The sequence below is a fragment of the Carassius carassius genome, chromosome 26, assembly GCF_963082965.1.
Source record: "Carassius carassius chromosome 26, fCarCar2.1, whole genome shotgun sequence".
NCBI classification, from domain to species: domain Eukaryota; kingdom Metazoa; phylum Chordata; class Actinopteri; order Cypriniformes; family Cyprinidae; genus Carassius; species Carassius carassius.
The window spans coordinates 25,470,157-25,485,109 of NC_081780.1; positions in this window are offsets into that span (position 1 = coordinate 25,470,157).

The window sequence follows — 14,953 nt, forward strand, 5'->3', positions numbered from 1 at the left end:
ACGAGTAAGGCTTAGTTGACGGTGGGTGGCGCAGGGACTTCGATGGCAGCACAGGTCGGTCAGTTTGTTGAGTAGAGTGTTTAGGTGAGGGATGATGAAAGGTCCTGGTGATGAAGACGACGACGTACTCCACAGAACACCGAACAGGAACGAACTCACGAGAGGAAATGTTGAGCAGGAGGGAAACAGTGTCACGGTTCGTGAATGCACCGTCTCCAGCTTAAGTCATGTTATGTCATGTTGATTGGTTCATGTGGGTGTTGCCACTGATCGCCTGATCAGCGGCAGGTGCATCTCATTCCAACCGCCTATTTAACGCCCTGTCTTTCGTCTCCTGTTTGTCAGATCGTTGTTTGAGGTCCTTGTGTCGATGTCTGTTCGTGCTCCTGTGTTCCTGTCCTTGCTCAGTTTCCTGCTTCAGTCTTCATTGGATATTCACAGTCACTCACGGATTATCACCGCCGATCACCGATCTACCATCACCGCCATCGCTAGCAACGCACTCAAATCACCTACCCACCTGTCTGTGCTGCCATCGTGGTTCCTGCGTCACTCACCAGCATTCATCCATCACTACTCCTGTCAATAAACTACATTTACTTGCATCTGCCTCCTGTCCTCCATTGTTAGCGTCACAGAACGATCTGACCAACATGGAGGCAGCGAGTAATCAACCCTCCTCCCTCGAAGCTTTCCTCAGCGCCAGTGTTCGGAGGATGGACTCCCAGGAGCGGACTCTTAACGACACTGGTCGCGTGGTTCAGGCTTTAGTGACGCAGGTGTCCGAGCTCACCCAACAGTTCCAGCTATTACGAGCTCCCACTGCGCCACTCACACCGCCTGTTCCACCAGCACCATCGGAGGCCCCCTCCCAGCCGGAACCACGCCTCCCGATTCCGGAAGCGTACTCAGGTGAGCCCGACTATTGTAGGGCTTTCCTTAACCGTTGTGATATGCATTTTGCCCTCCAGCCTAGAACGTTCGCCAGTGAGAGGGCCAAGGTGGCCTTCGTCCTGACCCTGCTCTCTGGGAGGGCGGCATTGTGGGGAACAGCGGTGTGGGAGAACCAGGACCCATGCTGCGCCTCGTTCCAGGCGCTCTCCGCTGAGATGAGACGGGTCTTTGATCGGGCCGCCGCAGGACGGGAGGCGGCCAGGAGGCTGGCGGAGTTACGCCAGCACGAGAGATCCGTCTCGGACTATTCCATCGAGTTCCGGACCCTGGCGGCGGAGTGCCATTGGAACGAGGAGGCGCAGTGGGACATGTTCCTGCATGGGCTGGCTGACTGCGTCCAGAGGGAGATCTACGCCCTGGACCTTCCCCCGTCGTTCAATGGACTTATTGAGCTGGCCCTTCGGGTCGATGCACGTCTGGCACGGATGGAGAGGAGGGGGCTACTCAACACCCCATCCAGGGGACCGGCAGACGTGCGGTTCAGCGGCGGGGACGTGGCCAGCCCCGTCTACGATCACGAGCCCATGCAGGTAGGGCGAGGCGGAGAGGCGGAGGTCCCTGGGCCTTTGCCTTTATTGCGGGGGAGCCGGACATCAAGCCCACGCCTGTCCGGTAAAAGGCCAGGCCCGGTAGTACGTATGAGGCTACTATCGGGTGGGATCTCCGCCGAGAAGACCTCATCATCATCATCATCATCATCACCATCATCTTCTACGCTCCTCCCGGTATGGCTGCGGTGGTCAGCACAGACACATCACTGTCAGGCACTACTGGATTCCGGGGCGGAAGGTAACTTCATGGACAGCACATTAGCCCACAAGCTCCACATTCCCCTCAGACATCTTCCGCACCACATCACGGTCCACGCCCTCACTGGTCAGCAACTTCCCACCATATCATACATCACTGAAGACATTACACTCATCACCTCTGGCAATCACTCCAAAACCATCTCTTTTCACATCCTTGACTCTCCCCTGGCACCCATTGTCCTCGGACACCCTTGGCTCCTCCTCCACAACCCTAGCATTGACTGGCTCTCTAACTCCGTTTTGTCTTGGTGTAAAAGGTGTCATGAGTCTTGTCTAGTGTCTGCCTGTCCGTCTGTGTCTGTGTCTGTGTTGCAGGAGGAGGCGGTGGATTTGTCTAACGTGCCCGCTGAGTACCTCCATCTGAAGGAAGTGTTTAGTAAGTCTCGGGCTGCTTCTCTTCCTCCGCATCGTCCTTACGACTGTGCCATAGATTTACTATAAGGTAAGTCTCCGCCTAAGGGCAAACTCTATTCACTTTCTGTTCCAGAGAGGGAGGCTATGGAGAAATATATTTCTGATTCTCTAGCTTCTAAATTCATCCGCCCTTCCTCTTCTCCTGCGGGGGCGGGGTTCTTTTTTGTGGGATAGAAGGACGGATCTCTGCGACCTTGTATTGATTACCGGGGACTGAACAACATCACGGTAAAGAATACTTATCCTTTCCCGTTGATGTCTTCGGCCTTCGAGAGGTTGCAGGGAGCGTCAATTTTCACAAAACTGGACTTACGCAATGCGTATCATTTGGTTCGGATCAGGGAGGGGGATGAATGGAAGACCGCTTTTAACACCCCCAGAGGGCACTTTGAATACTTGGTTATGCCCTTTGGGCTCTCCAACTCCCCAGCGGTCTTCCAGGCACTCGTCAACGACGTGCTGCGAGATATGATCGATCAGTTCATTTATGTCTACCTGGACGACATATTGATTTTTTCTTCTTCTCTCCAGGAACATGTGCAGCACGTCCAACGAGTGCTTCAGAGGTTGCTAGAGAATGGGCTTTTTGTCAAGGCGGAGAAATGCGAATTTCATGCACAGTCAATTTCCATTTTTGGGGTATATCGTGTCGACTGAGGGAATACGCATGGATCCCGAGAAGGTTAAGGCTGTGGTAGAATGGCCAAGCCCAGATTCCCGTAAGGCCCTACAGAGGTTTCTGGGGTTCGCTAACTTCTACCGGCGTTTTATTCGCAACTTCAGCCAACTAGCCGCACCTCTGACCGCCTTGACCTCCGCCAAGACTGCGTTCAGGTGGTTGGACACAGCTGAGGCTGTGTTTGCCAAACTGAAGAGCCGTTTCATTTCAGCCCCTATTCTGATTACCCCTGACCCTACACGTCAGTTCGTGGTGGAGGTCGACGCATCAGAGGAGGGGGTAGGAGCGGTGTTATCTCAACGTTCTCCCTTAGACGACAAGGTCCACCCTTGCGCGTATTTTTCATATCGTTTATCTCCGGCAGAACGAAATTACGATATTGGTAACCGAGAATTGTTGGCAGTTAAGATGGCATTGGAGGAATGGCGACACTGGTTAGAGGGATCGGGGGTTCCTTTTATAGTATGGACTGACCACAAGAACTTAGAGTACATTAGCACCGCCAAGAGGTTGAACTCCAGGCAGGCTCGGTGGGCACTTTTTTTTCGGACGTTTTGACTTTACTATCTCGTACCGCCCGGGTTCCAAGAATATCAAACCCGATTCTTTGTCGCGTATTTTTGACCATTCCGAACGCCCGTCCAATCCCGAGTGTATTTTTCCTGAGACATTAGTGGTCTCCACTCTCACATGGGAGATCGAATCGAAGGTCAGAACGGCCTTAGAAGGGATAACGCCTCCGCCCGGGTGCCCACCGAACCGTTTATTTGTGCCGGAGGGATTAAGGTCCAACGTTATCCAGTGGGGACATTGCTCGAATGTAGCTTGCCATCCAGGGGTTAACCGTACTAGATTTTTAGTCAAGCAACGATTCTGGTGGCCACTTATGGCTCGCGACATTCACAGTTTTGTTTTGCTCGGTTTGTGCCACTGGTAAGACTTCCAATCGGCCCCCTGATGGGTTACTCCAACCGCTGCCAGTTCCTTCGAGACCCTGGTCCCACATCGCTCTAGATTTTATTACCGCCCTCCCGCCCTCCCAGGGCAACACGGTAGTTTTAACCGTGGTGGACCGGTTCTCGAAGGCGGCCCACTTTATTCCCTTGCCCAAATTACCCTCAGCCAAGGAGACAGCGTTGACCGTCGTAGACCACGTCTTTCGTTTACATGGCCTCCCGATAGATGTGGTTTCCGACAGGGGACCCCAATTTGTGGCTAAATTTTGGCAAGAATTCTGTAGACTACTGGGAGCGACTGTAAGTCTGTCCTCAGGGTTTCACCCCCAGAGCAATGGTCAAACCGAGAGAGCCAACCAAGATTTGGAAAGGGTGTTGCGATGTTTGGTCTCCAAGAATCCTTCCTCCTGGAGCCAACAATTGTCTATGGTGGAGTACGCCCACAATACCTTACCAGTATCAGCTACGGGCCTATCTCCTTTTGAGTGTAGTGTAGGTTACCAGCCACCTATTTTTCCCAGTATGGAATCCGAAGTTGCGGTCCCCTCCGCTCACGCCTTCGTCCAGAGGTGCCACCGCACTTGGACCAGAGCCCGTGAGACTCTACTCCAAGTGGGGGCGCGCACCAAGGCCAAGGCCGATCGCCACCGGTCTAGGCCTCCCGTATACGTCGTGGGTCAAAAGGTGTGGCTTTCAACCAAGAATATTCCTCTCCGGTCCGTATCTAATAAATTGGCTCCCAAATTTATTGGCCCGTTTACTGTCACCAAGATCATTAGTCCGGTGGCAGTCCGCCTTAAACTCCCTCCTACGTACAGGAGAATTCATCCCGCCTTTCATGTGTCCAAAATCAAGCCCGTATTTCATTCTCCCATTAATCCGCCTACCCCGGTCCCTCCCCCGCCGCATCTCGTAGATGGGGAGACCACCTATTTGGTAAATCGTATTCTGGACTCTAGAAGGAGGGGACGCGGATTTCAGTACTTGGTGGACTGGGAGGGTTACGGTCCGGAGGAGAGAAGTTGGGTACCTGCTAGGGACATCCTGGATCACTCTCTTATCGATGATTACAATCGACAGGTAAGAGATTCTGGGGACGCCAGGAGGCGTCCTTAGGAGGAGGGGTACTGTCACGATTCGTGAATGCACTGTCTCCAGCTGTAGTCATGTTATGTCATGTTGATTGGTTCATGTGGGTGTTGCCACTGATCGCCTGATCAGCGGCAGGTGCATCTCATTCCAACCGCCTATTTAACGCCCTGTCTTTCGTCTCCTGTTTGTCAGATCGTTGTTTGAGGTCCTTGTGTCGATGTCTGTTCGTGCTCCTGTGTTCCTGTCCTTGCTCAGTTTCCTGCTTCAGTCTTCATTGGATATTCACAGTCACTCACGGATTATCACCGCCGATCACCGATCTACCATCACCGCCATCGCTACCAACGCACTCAAATCACCTACCCACCTGTCTGTGCTGCCATCGTGGTTCCTGCGTCACTCACCAGCATTCATCCATCACTACTCCTGTCAATAAACTATATTTACTTGCATCTGCCTCCTGTCCTCCATTGTTAGCGTCACAAACAGACATGTAGCACAGAGGACCTAAAACATGATCTGACAAACAAGAGACGAATGACAGGGCATTAAATAGGCAGTTGGAATTGGGAACAGCTGCCGCTGATCATGATGGTCAGCGCTAATGCCCACATGAAACAATGAACATGACATGAGCAGGAAACATGAACCGTGACCATTTGGGGGTTTCAGTGCCTTGCTAAAGGGCACCTCAGTCGTGGTATTGCCAGCCCGAGACTCAAACCCACAACCTTGGGGTTAGGAGTCAAACTCTCTAACCACTAGACCACAATTTCTCCATGTCATTATTATTAATCACACTCAAAATAGCACTCATGTTAATAACACTCATGTTATTAATAACAGTCAGAAAACATAACATCACACAGAATGTTTATTTGGACAGGCACTTCAATGGCTTCCACATAGCTAAAACAATTTTGTGAGAACTTTTTGTAAACATTTAGCGCCTCTGTTTGTTCAATTTGGGCCTGTGTTGATTTCTTTAGTGACACATGATAAACTATAAACCAATAATTCTGAAGTCATAATTTTAACTGTACTGTGCATATATATAGGCCACTTTTCACCTCTTTTTTTTAAGTGTCAATATGTGATCATTATAATGTAACACTGTTCGCCAGGTATGACTGAACAGACTGGATTGTGCCTTTTTTTCAAAAGTAGTTCTCAAATTCCGAAGGACAAACTCATGACAAAGCTTAATGTTGAGCCTTGTATCACCTTAACTATTAAATGATCCAAATGGATCACACAATAAGGAAAATTATGTGCATTGGAGAAAAGAAATCAGGTGGTTTATCTAAAGGGTTTTGAGATTTGGCTTGTGATTACCAACAAAAGAAAGACACTGTTATAACATAAAAAAAGAAAAGAAAAAGAAAGAAGTAAAAAAAAAATGTTAATGACAAATGTAAATGACAAACATTACTAAGGAATAGCAATTATATTTTAAGGGCGTGAAAAGTTGAAAAATTTGATCTCCTTTGTTCTAGCCATTGTTACCGCATGTCCAGCAAAACTGCATGCTGCATCTGTAGGTCAAAGGAATTTATGGTCATCTTAGCCTGTGATTTAGAATGAAAGTAAAAGGAGCATTTTGGTAAAAATAAAAAGGTGAATCTTTTGGACCAATTTAAAAGCCCTCTCCTGGGTGCTATGATCGCCTTTTTTGGCCAAGAAAAATGTCTGGTGGTAGTCTTAGCCTCCTTATCTGATGTCACTGGACGTGTGTTTGTGTTAGTCCATAGGCATCCAATCAAATTGTAGCAAACCATTCTCCTCTATAGCTGTTACAGAGGGCCAATTATATAAACTGGGCATATGAGAGGCTATGAGAGGAATGCCCCCTGTAGAAGAGACGCTGGCTAGCTATCTCTCTGTGGGGAAAACATCCTTTCTTAAATCTCCCTCTGTGCCATCTAAGCTCCTCCAGGATACATTCTTCTTAAATGGCAGAGCTTCGTTGCACACGATGGCAGTGCTTCAGGCTTATCAGGCTGACCTGAAGGACCTGGATAAAGGCGAGCATGCTACCATGGGTAGGTCTATGGTGGTAACGGAGAGACATCTGTGGGTGAACCTGGCAGACATCGGGAGGAAAGAAAGGGGCTTTCTTCTAGATGCTCCGGCCTCGCCTTCTGAACTTTTTGGTACCTCCGTCGAGATGGTGGTCGAGAAGTTCAGGGATGCAAGGACGCTCTCAGATGGCTTTAAATCCTTCATTCCACAAAGGTCCAGGTCCGAGCCTGAACAACATAGGGGTCCTGGATCAAAGACAGGCGCAGAAAGCTAGTGTCGTTGCTCGTGCTCCTCCCCTGCCTACAGCCAGGGGCAAGAGGAATCGTGGGTCAAGAGGAGATAAGCAGGACCTGAGGGATGTGATTTAGACGAGGCAGTGTTCTCGTCTGAATCGGAACGATACCTAGGTAGCTACTCATTTCCTTTAGGTGTTTTTAACTTCTGCTTTTATCCAGGGTATTTGCACATTTTCAACAGCAAATTTAATAACTTTTAAGACCTTTTTAAGTCCTCTAAAAGGAAAATTTAGGACTTTACCTCAACAAAAAAAAAAACAGGAAAATGTTCAGTGCGACAACACAAAATGATGTGGCGAAGCATTAGTGTGGCACAACTTACCAGAGCCACGCTCAAGACAGGTCAAAGGGTCGCGAAAACTTTTATACCAAGTGCTGATTGACCTTACAACCCTGACATGGTTGACTATGTATAAACTATTAGCCTTTAAGGTAATTTCTAAATTCTGGCCCGTCATAGCAGTTTGAAAAAGACATGGAAGACAGCCCCAGGACATTACAAAAGCCCACAAATACACAAAAGTTAAAGTATTCATCATACTTGATCTAAATTATGGGTAAATGTTGCTGCCAAATAGCCTTGAGCTTGGTTTGGGGGTTCTCCCCCAAGGAAATGTTGTTCAGGGTCTGATTAGTGTTTACATCCATAGGGATGATCATTAAGCAAAATATGTCAAGATTGTTTTTTTTTTTTTGGTTGTTTTTTTAATTGGCTAAGTGGTCCTTCATTTGAAAAAGAAAAGTTTGAGAAACACAAGTTAAGCCATAATAGTGAATGCTCGCAAATTGGGCCTATATGATATGGTTCAGTGTCAAAATTGTTAACCTAAAATTGAGAAACACAAAACAGATATTTATAGTCTAATTATGATCTGGGCTACATTATTTAATTCAGTTCAATTTTACTTTTCACATAAAAAATATGCAAGAAGCATAATGCATATTGAATGCTTTATACAATACAGTTATTTACAGCACTGCCTTCCATCTAGAATGCAGTAGTCCTATGCCTAGATGTCACCCACAACATTTTTTTAACTGATTGGCTAATCAATTTATGAATTATTTTAACTGAATAATTCATAAAGTTCGAATAGGTTGAAGCGAAGTACAAGGGTGTTTTCAGTGGGGTGTTTACATTAATCTCGCGTCATAAAAGCATTATATCAATTACATTCTCAGACCCAGCAGAACGCACAGGCGCTCTTCTTCGTGAGCATTTTAGTGTTCGGTTAAAAACTAGCCTAGGGCGCCATCTGCAAAAACTAAGCTTAGAATCAATTCGCAACGCATTCGGGAAAAATTTAAATCAATCCAAGAATCGAGATGCATCGATATTATTGTCCAAAATACTCATACACACTCTGATTCAGGGAACATTGCTTGATAAACTATGGATGTCCTCATTTGAGGTGTACGAGTGGTGGCGGCTTACGGTTTGAAATACCCACAGTATTTCGGCCTTAAGTGTAGCTACATTCGCAAAGCTGCCAAAGCCATTGCTTGAAGGGGAAGGCTGAGAGGTTGAAGTGCTCGATGAGAATACACTTATGGGCAAACTACTTGCCTGCAACGACACATACTTCTTGTGCTTTTCTGCTTTCATGTGTGAATCGAGCGCTATGTGGTCCATTGTCCCCAGCTTTATCATCTTTTTACATAAAGCACACCTCGCTTCATGATCACTGGCTGTTTTCTTCAGCCACCCTCAATACTTTTCGTCCTCCAACTAATTGTCAAACAAACCATGCTTGCGATTTGCCATGGAGGCAAACCATCAACACAACGCATTCATCAATCACTTACTCGTATATCACCTATGGAATGATGCAGGTTGCACCCACGGAGTGCTGCCCCCAGATGTTGCGCTGGTCAAATTGCGGTTGAAAAAATAAATAAAAATGACGAGTCGGACATGAAATTTAAGATCCCACATGAAATTGAAGACCTCCTTATGGAAAATTCCAGAATTCAAGACATTTTCAGACCTTAAAAACCTAACCTTAGGCCTTTGGCTGTAAGGGGTACTGTTACAGTCAGCCGTCTAAATGTCCCAGGGGCAACTCCCATGGAAATGGTAGAGTTGGTACTTAGTGTTCGCCATGATTATGTCCTGCACTCCCCTCAGCATGGCGCATGGGTATACTGTTCCCCATAGCACCCCCTAGAGGATGCAGTTCAAAGTTCCCTTAAAAGGGAACATCTCAGGTTATGAGTGTAACCATGGTTCCCTGAGTAGGGAACGAGACACTGCTTCTTCTAGCTCCCTGTCATGCTTTGGACGCAAGCTTCAGACGAAGAAGTGAATCACGTGTTCTCCCGGTGCCTTTTTATAGTCGCCCCGGTAGTGACTTCAGAGGCTGTAGCCGGCCAACAAGTTTGTGTTTTTTCATTGTATGCTACAGACACAGGTTACGACGAGGTGTTCCCCCCATAGTGCCCCCTAGGGGACAAAGTGTCTCATTCCCTACTCAGGGAACCATGGTTACATTCGTAACCTGAGACGTTTTTCCCAAGCATTCTACGGAATAGGTGGCTAGGAAAATTTACTAACCCACAACTCAGAACTTTAGGGCAAGAATGTAGTTACAATTCAAATCTGCAGTTTATTTATAAAGAAAGCGTCTATTTAAAAAGGATTTTCCCTGATGTCGGAGACCATCAGCTCCACACAATCAGCGGGAGCTCAGAGCTCATGTATCTTCAGAGAGCAGTCCCTACTCTAACATTGCTACAAAACCCAAAATGAACAAAGCAGCAGCAATTGAAAAGCATCTTTCAAGGTTTCAAAAAAGTTCTACATCATTCCTTTTAAACTATTTCCCCCGTTTTCTACAGTTTTGCAGCACATACGTTTCAAGGTATTTTTGTAGGATACATTTCACAATGTAAAAAACGAGTGCTGAGAGCACCAGAGACCTGCATGTAAATATCTAAATACATATCATAAATAAAAAACTTTTACTATTGATTGACTCTGACTGAAGTTGAATGTGCTACTGTACTGTAACAAAGGTTTTTGATTTATAACCACATAAATGTTTTTTCTTTTGTATTTAAATATTATAAAAATAAACTGTCCACATAAAGGGTTAGTCTTCAGTAACAAGAAAAATATAAAAATTATTTAAAAAAATCAAATCAGTCCAAAAGCTTCTTCAGGTTCCCGTGAAACCTACATATGTTCCAGATGATGATGATGGGTATCTTTCACATATGCTCCGCACCACACACGATGGCAGAACTTTCCTGTTGTGCCTTCCCAGTTTTTCTCCTTTGAGAATCCACTCCAGAACAACACTGTATGCCACCAGTCTACACTGACTGTAAATGATAAAGAAGATACATTGTTACTACAATGGCTGTATGTGTAACAAGTCATTGTAAAAAAAATTACATTAAATAAATACTTACTCTACAGTCAGTGGTGCCACCTGGTCCTTCAGGCCTCGGTTGTCGCTTCAAATTCAGTTTAGGTAAGTGAAATAACATGTCTAAAACACTGACTCAGCAATGGTGCTGGTATCCTCCGTTATACATTGCGATGCAGATATCATCTCATCGGCTGAATGTTCCACATGTTCCAGCTGCAGCATTACTATGTCCCACTCAGTGCAGCACAAGCCCTCCAGTTCTGTAGGCATCGTATGGCAATGAAGACATTTACACCACCAGGTCTCTATTTCTCTTTGCTTTTCCGAAGCTTGTGACAGCGGTTGGTGCTGTGTACAGTAGGGGCTTCTTCCATCGCTCTTAGTTCTTCGTCCATGTATTCGGATTCAAATTAATATGGCTGGGCAAAAAAATGCAAGTCTTCTTCTATGTCAAAACCCTTAGACATGTATGCGAAGATTGTTGCAAAGATTGACCAAATGTATTTTCGATGCTTCAACAAATTCTAACCGACCCTCTGATGTCACCGTAAACCGTACACAGTAGACCGTACACACAGTTTCAATGGAGGGACAGAAAGCTCTCGGACTAAATCTAAAATATCTTAAAACTGTGTTCTGAAGATGAACAGAGGTCTTACGGGTTTGAAACGACATGAGGGTGAGTTATTAATGACATAATTTTCATTTTTGGTGAACTAATAGTTCAAGGTATTCTGAGTAAAAGTAAAGGTATGTACTGTATTGTTCTGAAAAATAGTGCCTCACGATGGTTTTACATTACTGTATGATACAGTACTGATGGTTGCACTACTGTGTATGTTGCAGTTTACTTCTAAATATGTTAAAAGATTTTTAAATTAAAAGTTGCTTACTTCATACTGTTGGGTAGTTTTATCTACAACAATGCAAAATGTTGTAAAATACCATATTTGTGTAGTGCTGCTGTCCTGTGATAACAAAACAAAACTTAGTACTTTTTATTTATACGAATATACTTAACGAATTTACTTCCTTACAGTAAATCTCTGATTATTTAGAAAATGAAAGTAACATCATTTATTGTCAGAATATAAAATTATTGCTATGTCAAAGTCTGCATCTGAAGGACTCAGACCGGTCAATATTTTTTTTATTCAGTTTTATTTCTATGGTTAATTGCATAAAAAAATCTGGGTTGCAAAACTGTCTACATATGATCACCAAGACAATAAACTACAAAAAAAAAATCGCACCTTTGTAAGATATCAGTCAGCATTTGAACTGCTATGTGTGTGTATTTCAGTGAGTTTTGTAGTTTTTCATATGTATCATTACATTACTCAAGTAAGCTCCAAGCCAGTTCCTGCATTTAAAGTTGGTAATACGACATAGGACACAAACGAGTGTAACTTCCCTGGCCTCGGTCTCGGCGAAGCCTGAGGTACATCACGACCTCCTTTTTATGACGTAAAGCATAAAAACACAAATGAGCAATTCTGGCTCAGAATAGTCTTTTCATCCGCTCTCCTCTCACCGTTGTTATGCGACAGAATGATAATCGGAACAACTGGTGGCGGAATTAGCAAATACTGCAAAGGCGGAGTATCTCACGCACTTCGAAGTCTGTGGCCTTCAAAGTGTGCACACTCAACTTGGGATCACAGCTTTTGTATGGCTGTTGCCCTCTGCATTAAGTGATACTGTGGCATATTAGTCCATTCTATAGCGACTGTGTCTGTTCCTCGAATACTGAGGGCAAATAGTGTGTTTACCAAGGGATCTAAATTCTGAATGTGATTAAACCAGATAGTAGCAAAATAAGCACAAATAGGGGCAACAGCAGCTATGATGCTTGGATTGTAAGGAGGTCACAAAACACTGGACTATTGATAATTTAGTATTATTACTTCGTTATGAACTAGTCTTCCTGATAATGTTTGGGGCTCAGGCACAATCTGTTTAAATTAGATTAAATTACAAAGTTTTAGCTAAGTATTCTTATAAAGGGTGTACACGGTGCGACTTTTGCTGTTGTACGAGTTCGCATGCGATTTTTTTTCAGTCGTGTAGAAATCGTGTATGCTCTCGGCTCGTATCATTTGCGAGGAATTATGAGCCGAGCAGAGTGGCTTAAGCCGGGCATACACTGTGCGATTTCTGTGCAATTTCGGCAAGGTACCAACTCACACTGTATGAGTAGAACGCATGCAATGTAAAGCCAAAGCTCACGATTTTCATGTGCTCACTGTACGGTCCGATCGTCGAGTTGCGATTTGACTGCTCACACTATACGTGGGGAATCAACACGTTGAATCCCTCAAAACCCGGATATTTGTGACTGTTTCAGAATAAACATGCTTTCCTGGGATAAACACACTGCTTTGGTGATATGCGCAATTGTGGCTGTTTCAGAATAAACATGCTTTCCTGGGATAAACACACTGCTTTGGTGATATGCGCAATTCTGTGTCCTAAAACGTCCAAAAAAAAGGCCTCGGCGTATCTAGACAAGCAAGTGGCTTGAAAGACGTGGCCAATATGGTTTATCCATTTTGCAACGCGAACTGGAGGTAAGCAGGTGTTTTTTCCCTCTTTTATTTTTATTTTTCTTTGCCATAACTCCACAAGTTTTCCCTCCATCACTTCAGTCCACACTAAACGCCGAGTCACCATGGTTTCGTTTATGGTTTCGCGCATGCGCATTTCTGACATATTGGAAATCCATCCGACCAACCGATTGCCGGTCGGGAGAGGTTATTCGCCTCTCGTTTCTCCTTGTACACTGCATGACAAACGAAAATGCTGAAAATCGGCCCGACCTGAAAAAGAGTCGCACGAGTCAGAATTCGGCTCAAAATCGGATGAAATCGCACCAGTGTATGCCCGGCCTTATGAGCACTTCCCGACCTCCCGATCATTTTTAATCCTAATGCGTTGTTGGGGACGTTTTCGTCCACTAGGGGGTAAAGTTGAGTCTTATTTTGGCCACAACTTTCTCTGTGTTTGAGCTAATGGAATTATTTTTGCTGACAAATCTTATTTTGACCCATATTTTGGGAAATATATGGAGTATAACAGCAAATTATAGTGTTTGTGTGTGTGTGAGATTCTTGGTGGTTTTCCCTGTTGGGAAGAGGTAACATTTGTTATTTTTACAGTTGATCACTAGGTGGGACCATTAACCCTTATAGCCACAATGAGTCATTTTGTGTGCCCCCCCCCCCCCAAATCAGTGACATCATTTATGAACTTGGCAATTAAAGAGTTAAAAATCTTGGATTTTTGAAAAACATTTGGTAGTTTTGATCAGGACTGAAGTTGATTAACAGATTTATGCAAAAAAAAAAAAAAAGGTCATAAAATAGGCAGGTCATGAAATCATGTTGTATATCACCTTGTCCGTACGATTTTCAGATAAACTCACTCGTGTGTGCGTGGACATACGATCTTCTGGCCATCTTAATTCGCACAGTGTACGCCCGCCTTTACACATCTCATAACCTTGTTAAATAAATCAGTTTTTGTCTGAAATAAGATGAACACCAGCTATGCTAATTTTTATCTCAGAATGCTTATCCCAGGGTTACTAAAGATTACACCAGCCCCAGATTGGATCCAGCTGCACTTGTGAAGACTTCAGATGAGGCCAACACTCACAAAGACTTCAGATGATGGCAACTGTACATGGACACACAAAACAGACAAACATTTTCCATATATTGCATTTAATTCCAATTTTGACCTTTTTCAACCCACTTTGTATTATTGCAATGTTTCTATCCTCTGTAAATGTGTAAATGAGTTATGTGCACCTATTTGTCCACTTTTTTTTGCAAGCAACACTCCACTTCACTCTTTTACATATATTACCAACATTATAACAATACAAAGTGGATTGAAAATTGTTAAACATACCCTTTAAAAATGAAGGATATTGTTTAACTGAACACGACTAGAGACTTTAGTAAGATTTTATTAGAAAAGATATTAGAGTTTGTATCATATAATTTAAATAATTTCATCCTCTGTGGTTATTGTTTGCCCGGTTTTTATTTTGTTAATGTAAGTCTTGTATTATTATAACTCAGTTTTTGCCATGAAGATCAATAAACACTACTGAACACGTGACTTAAAGGATATTTTTTAAATTGTAAGTTCATATCGTGGTTTTGATGCAGTGGTTCTTCTATGATTTTGTTGTAGAAATACTAAAGTAAAACTGTGGTAACAATGATTACAGTAACCATAATGTTTTAAATCATGCATCTGTAACTGCTGTAGCGTACTAATAGTTTTTTGTACTTACATTGGTTTTACTCATAGACGGTTATAATGCAGCAGTCACATGGTACTT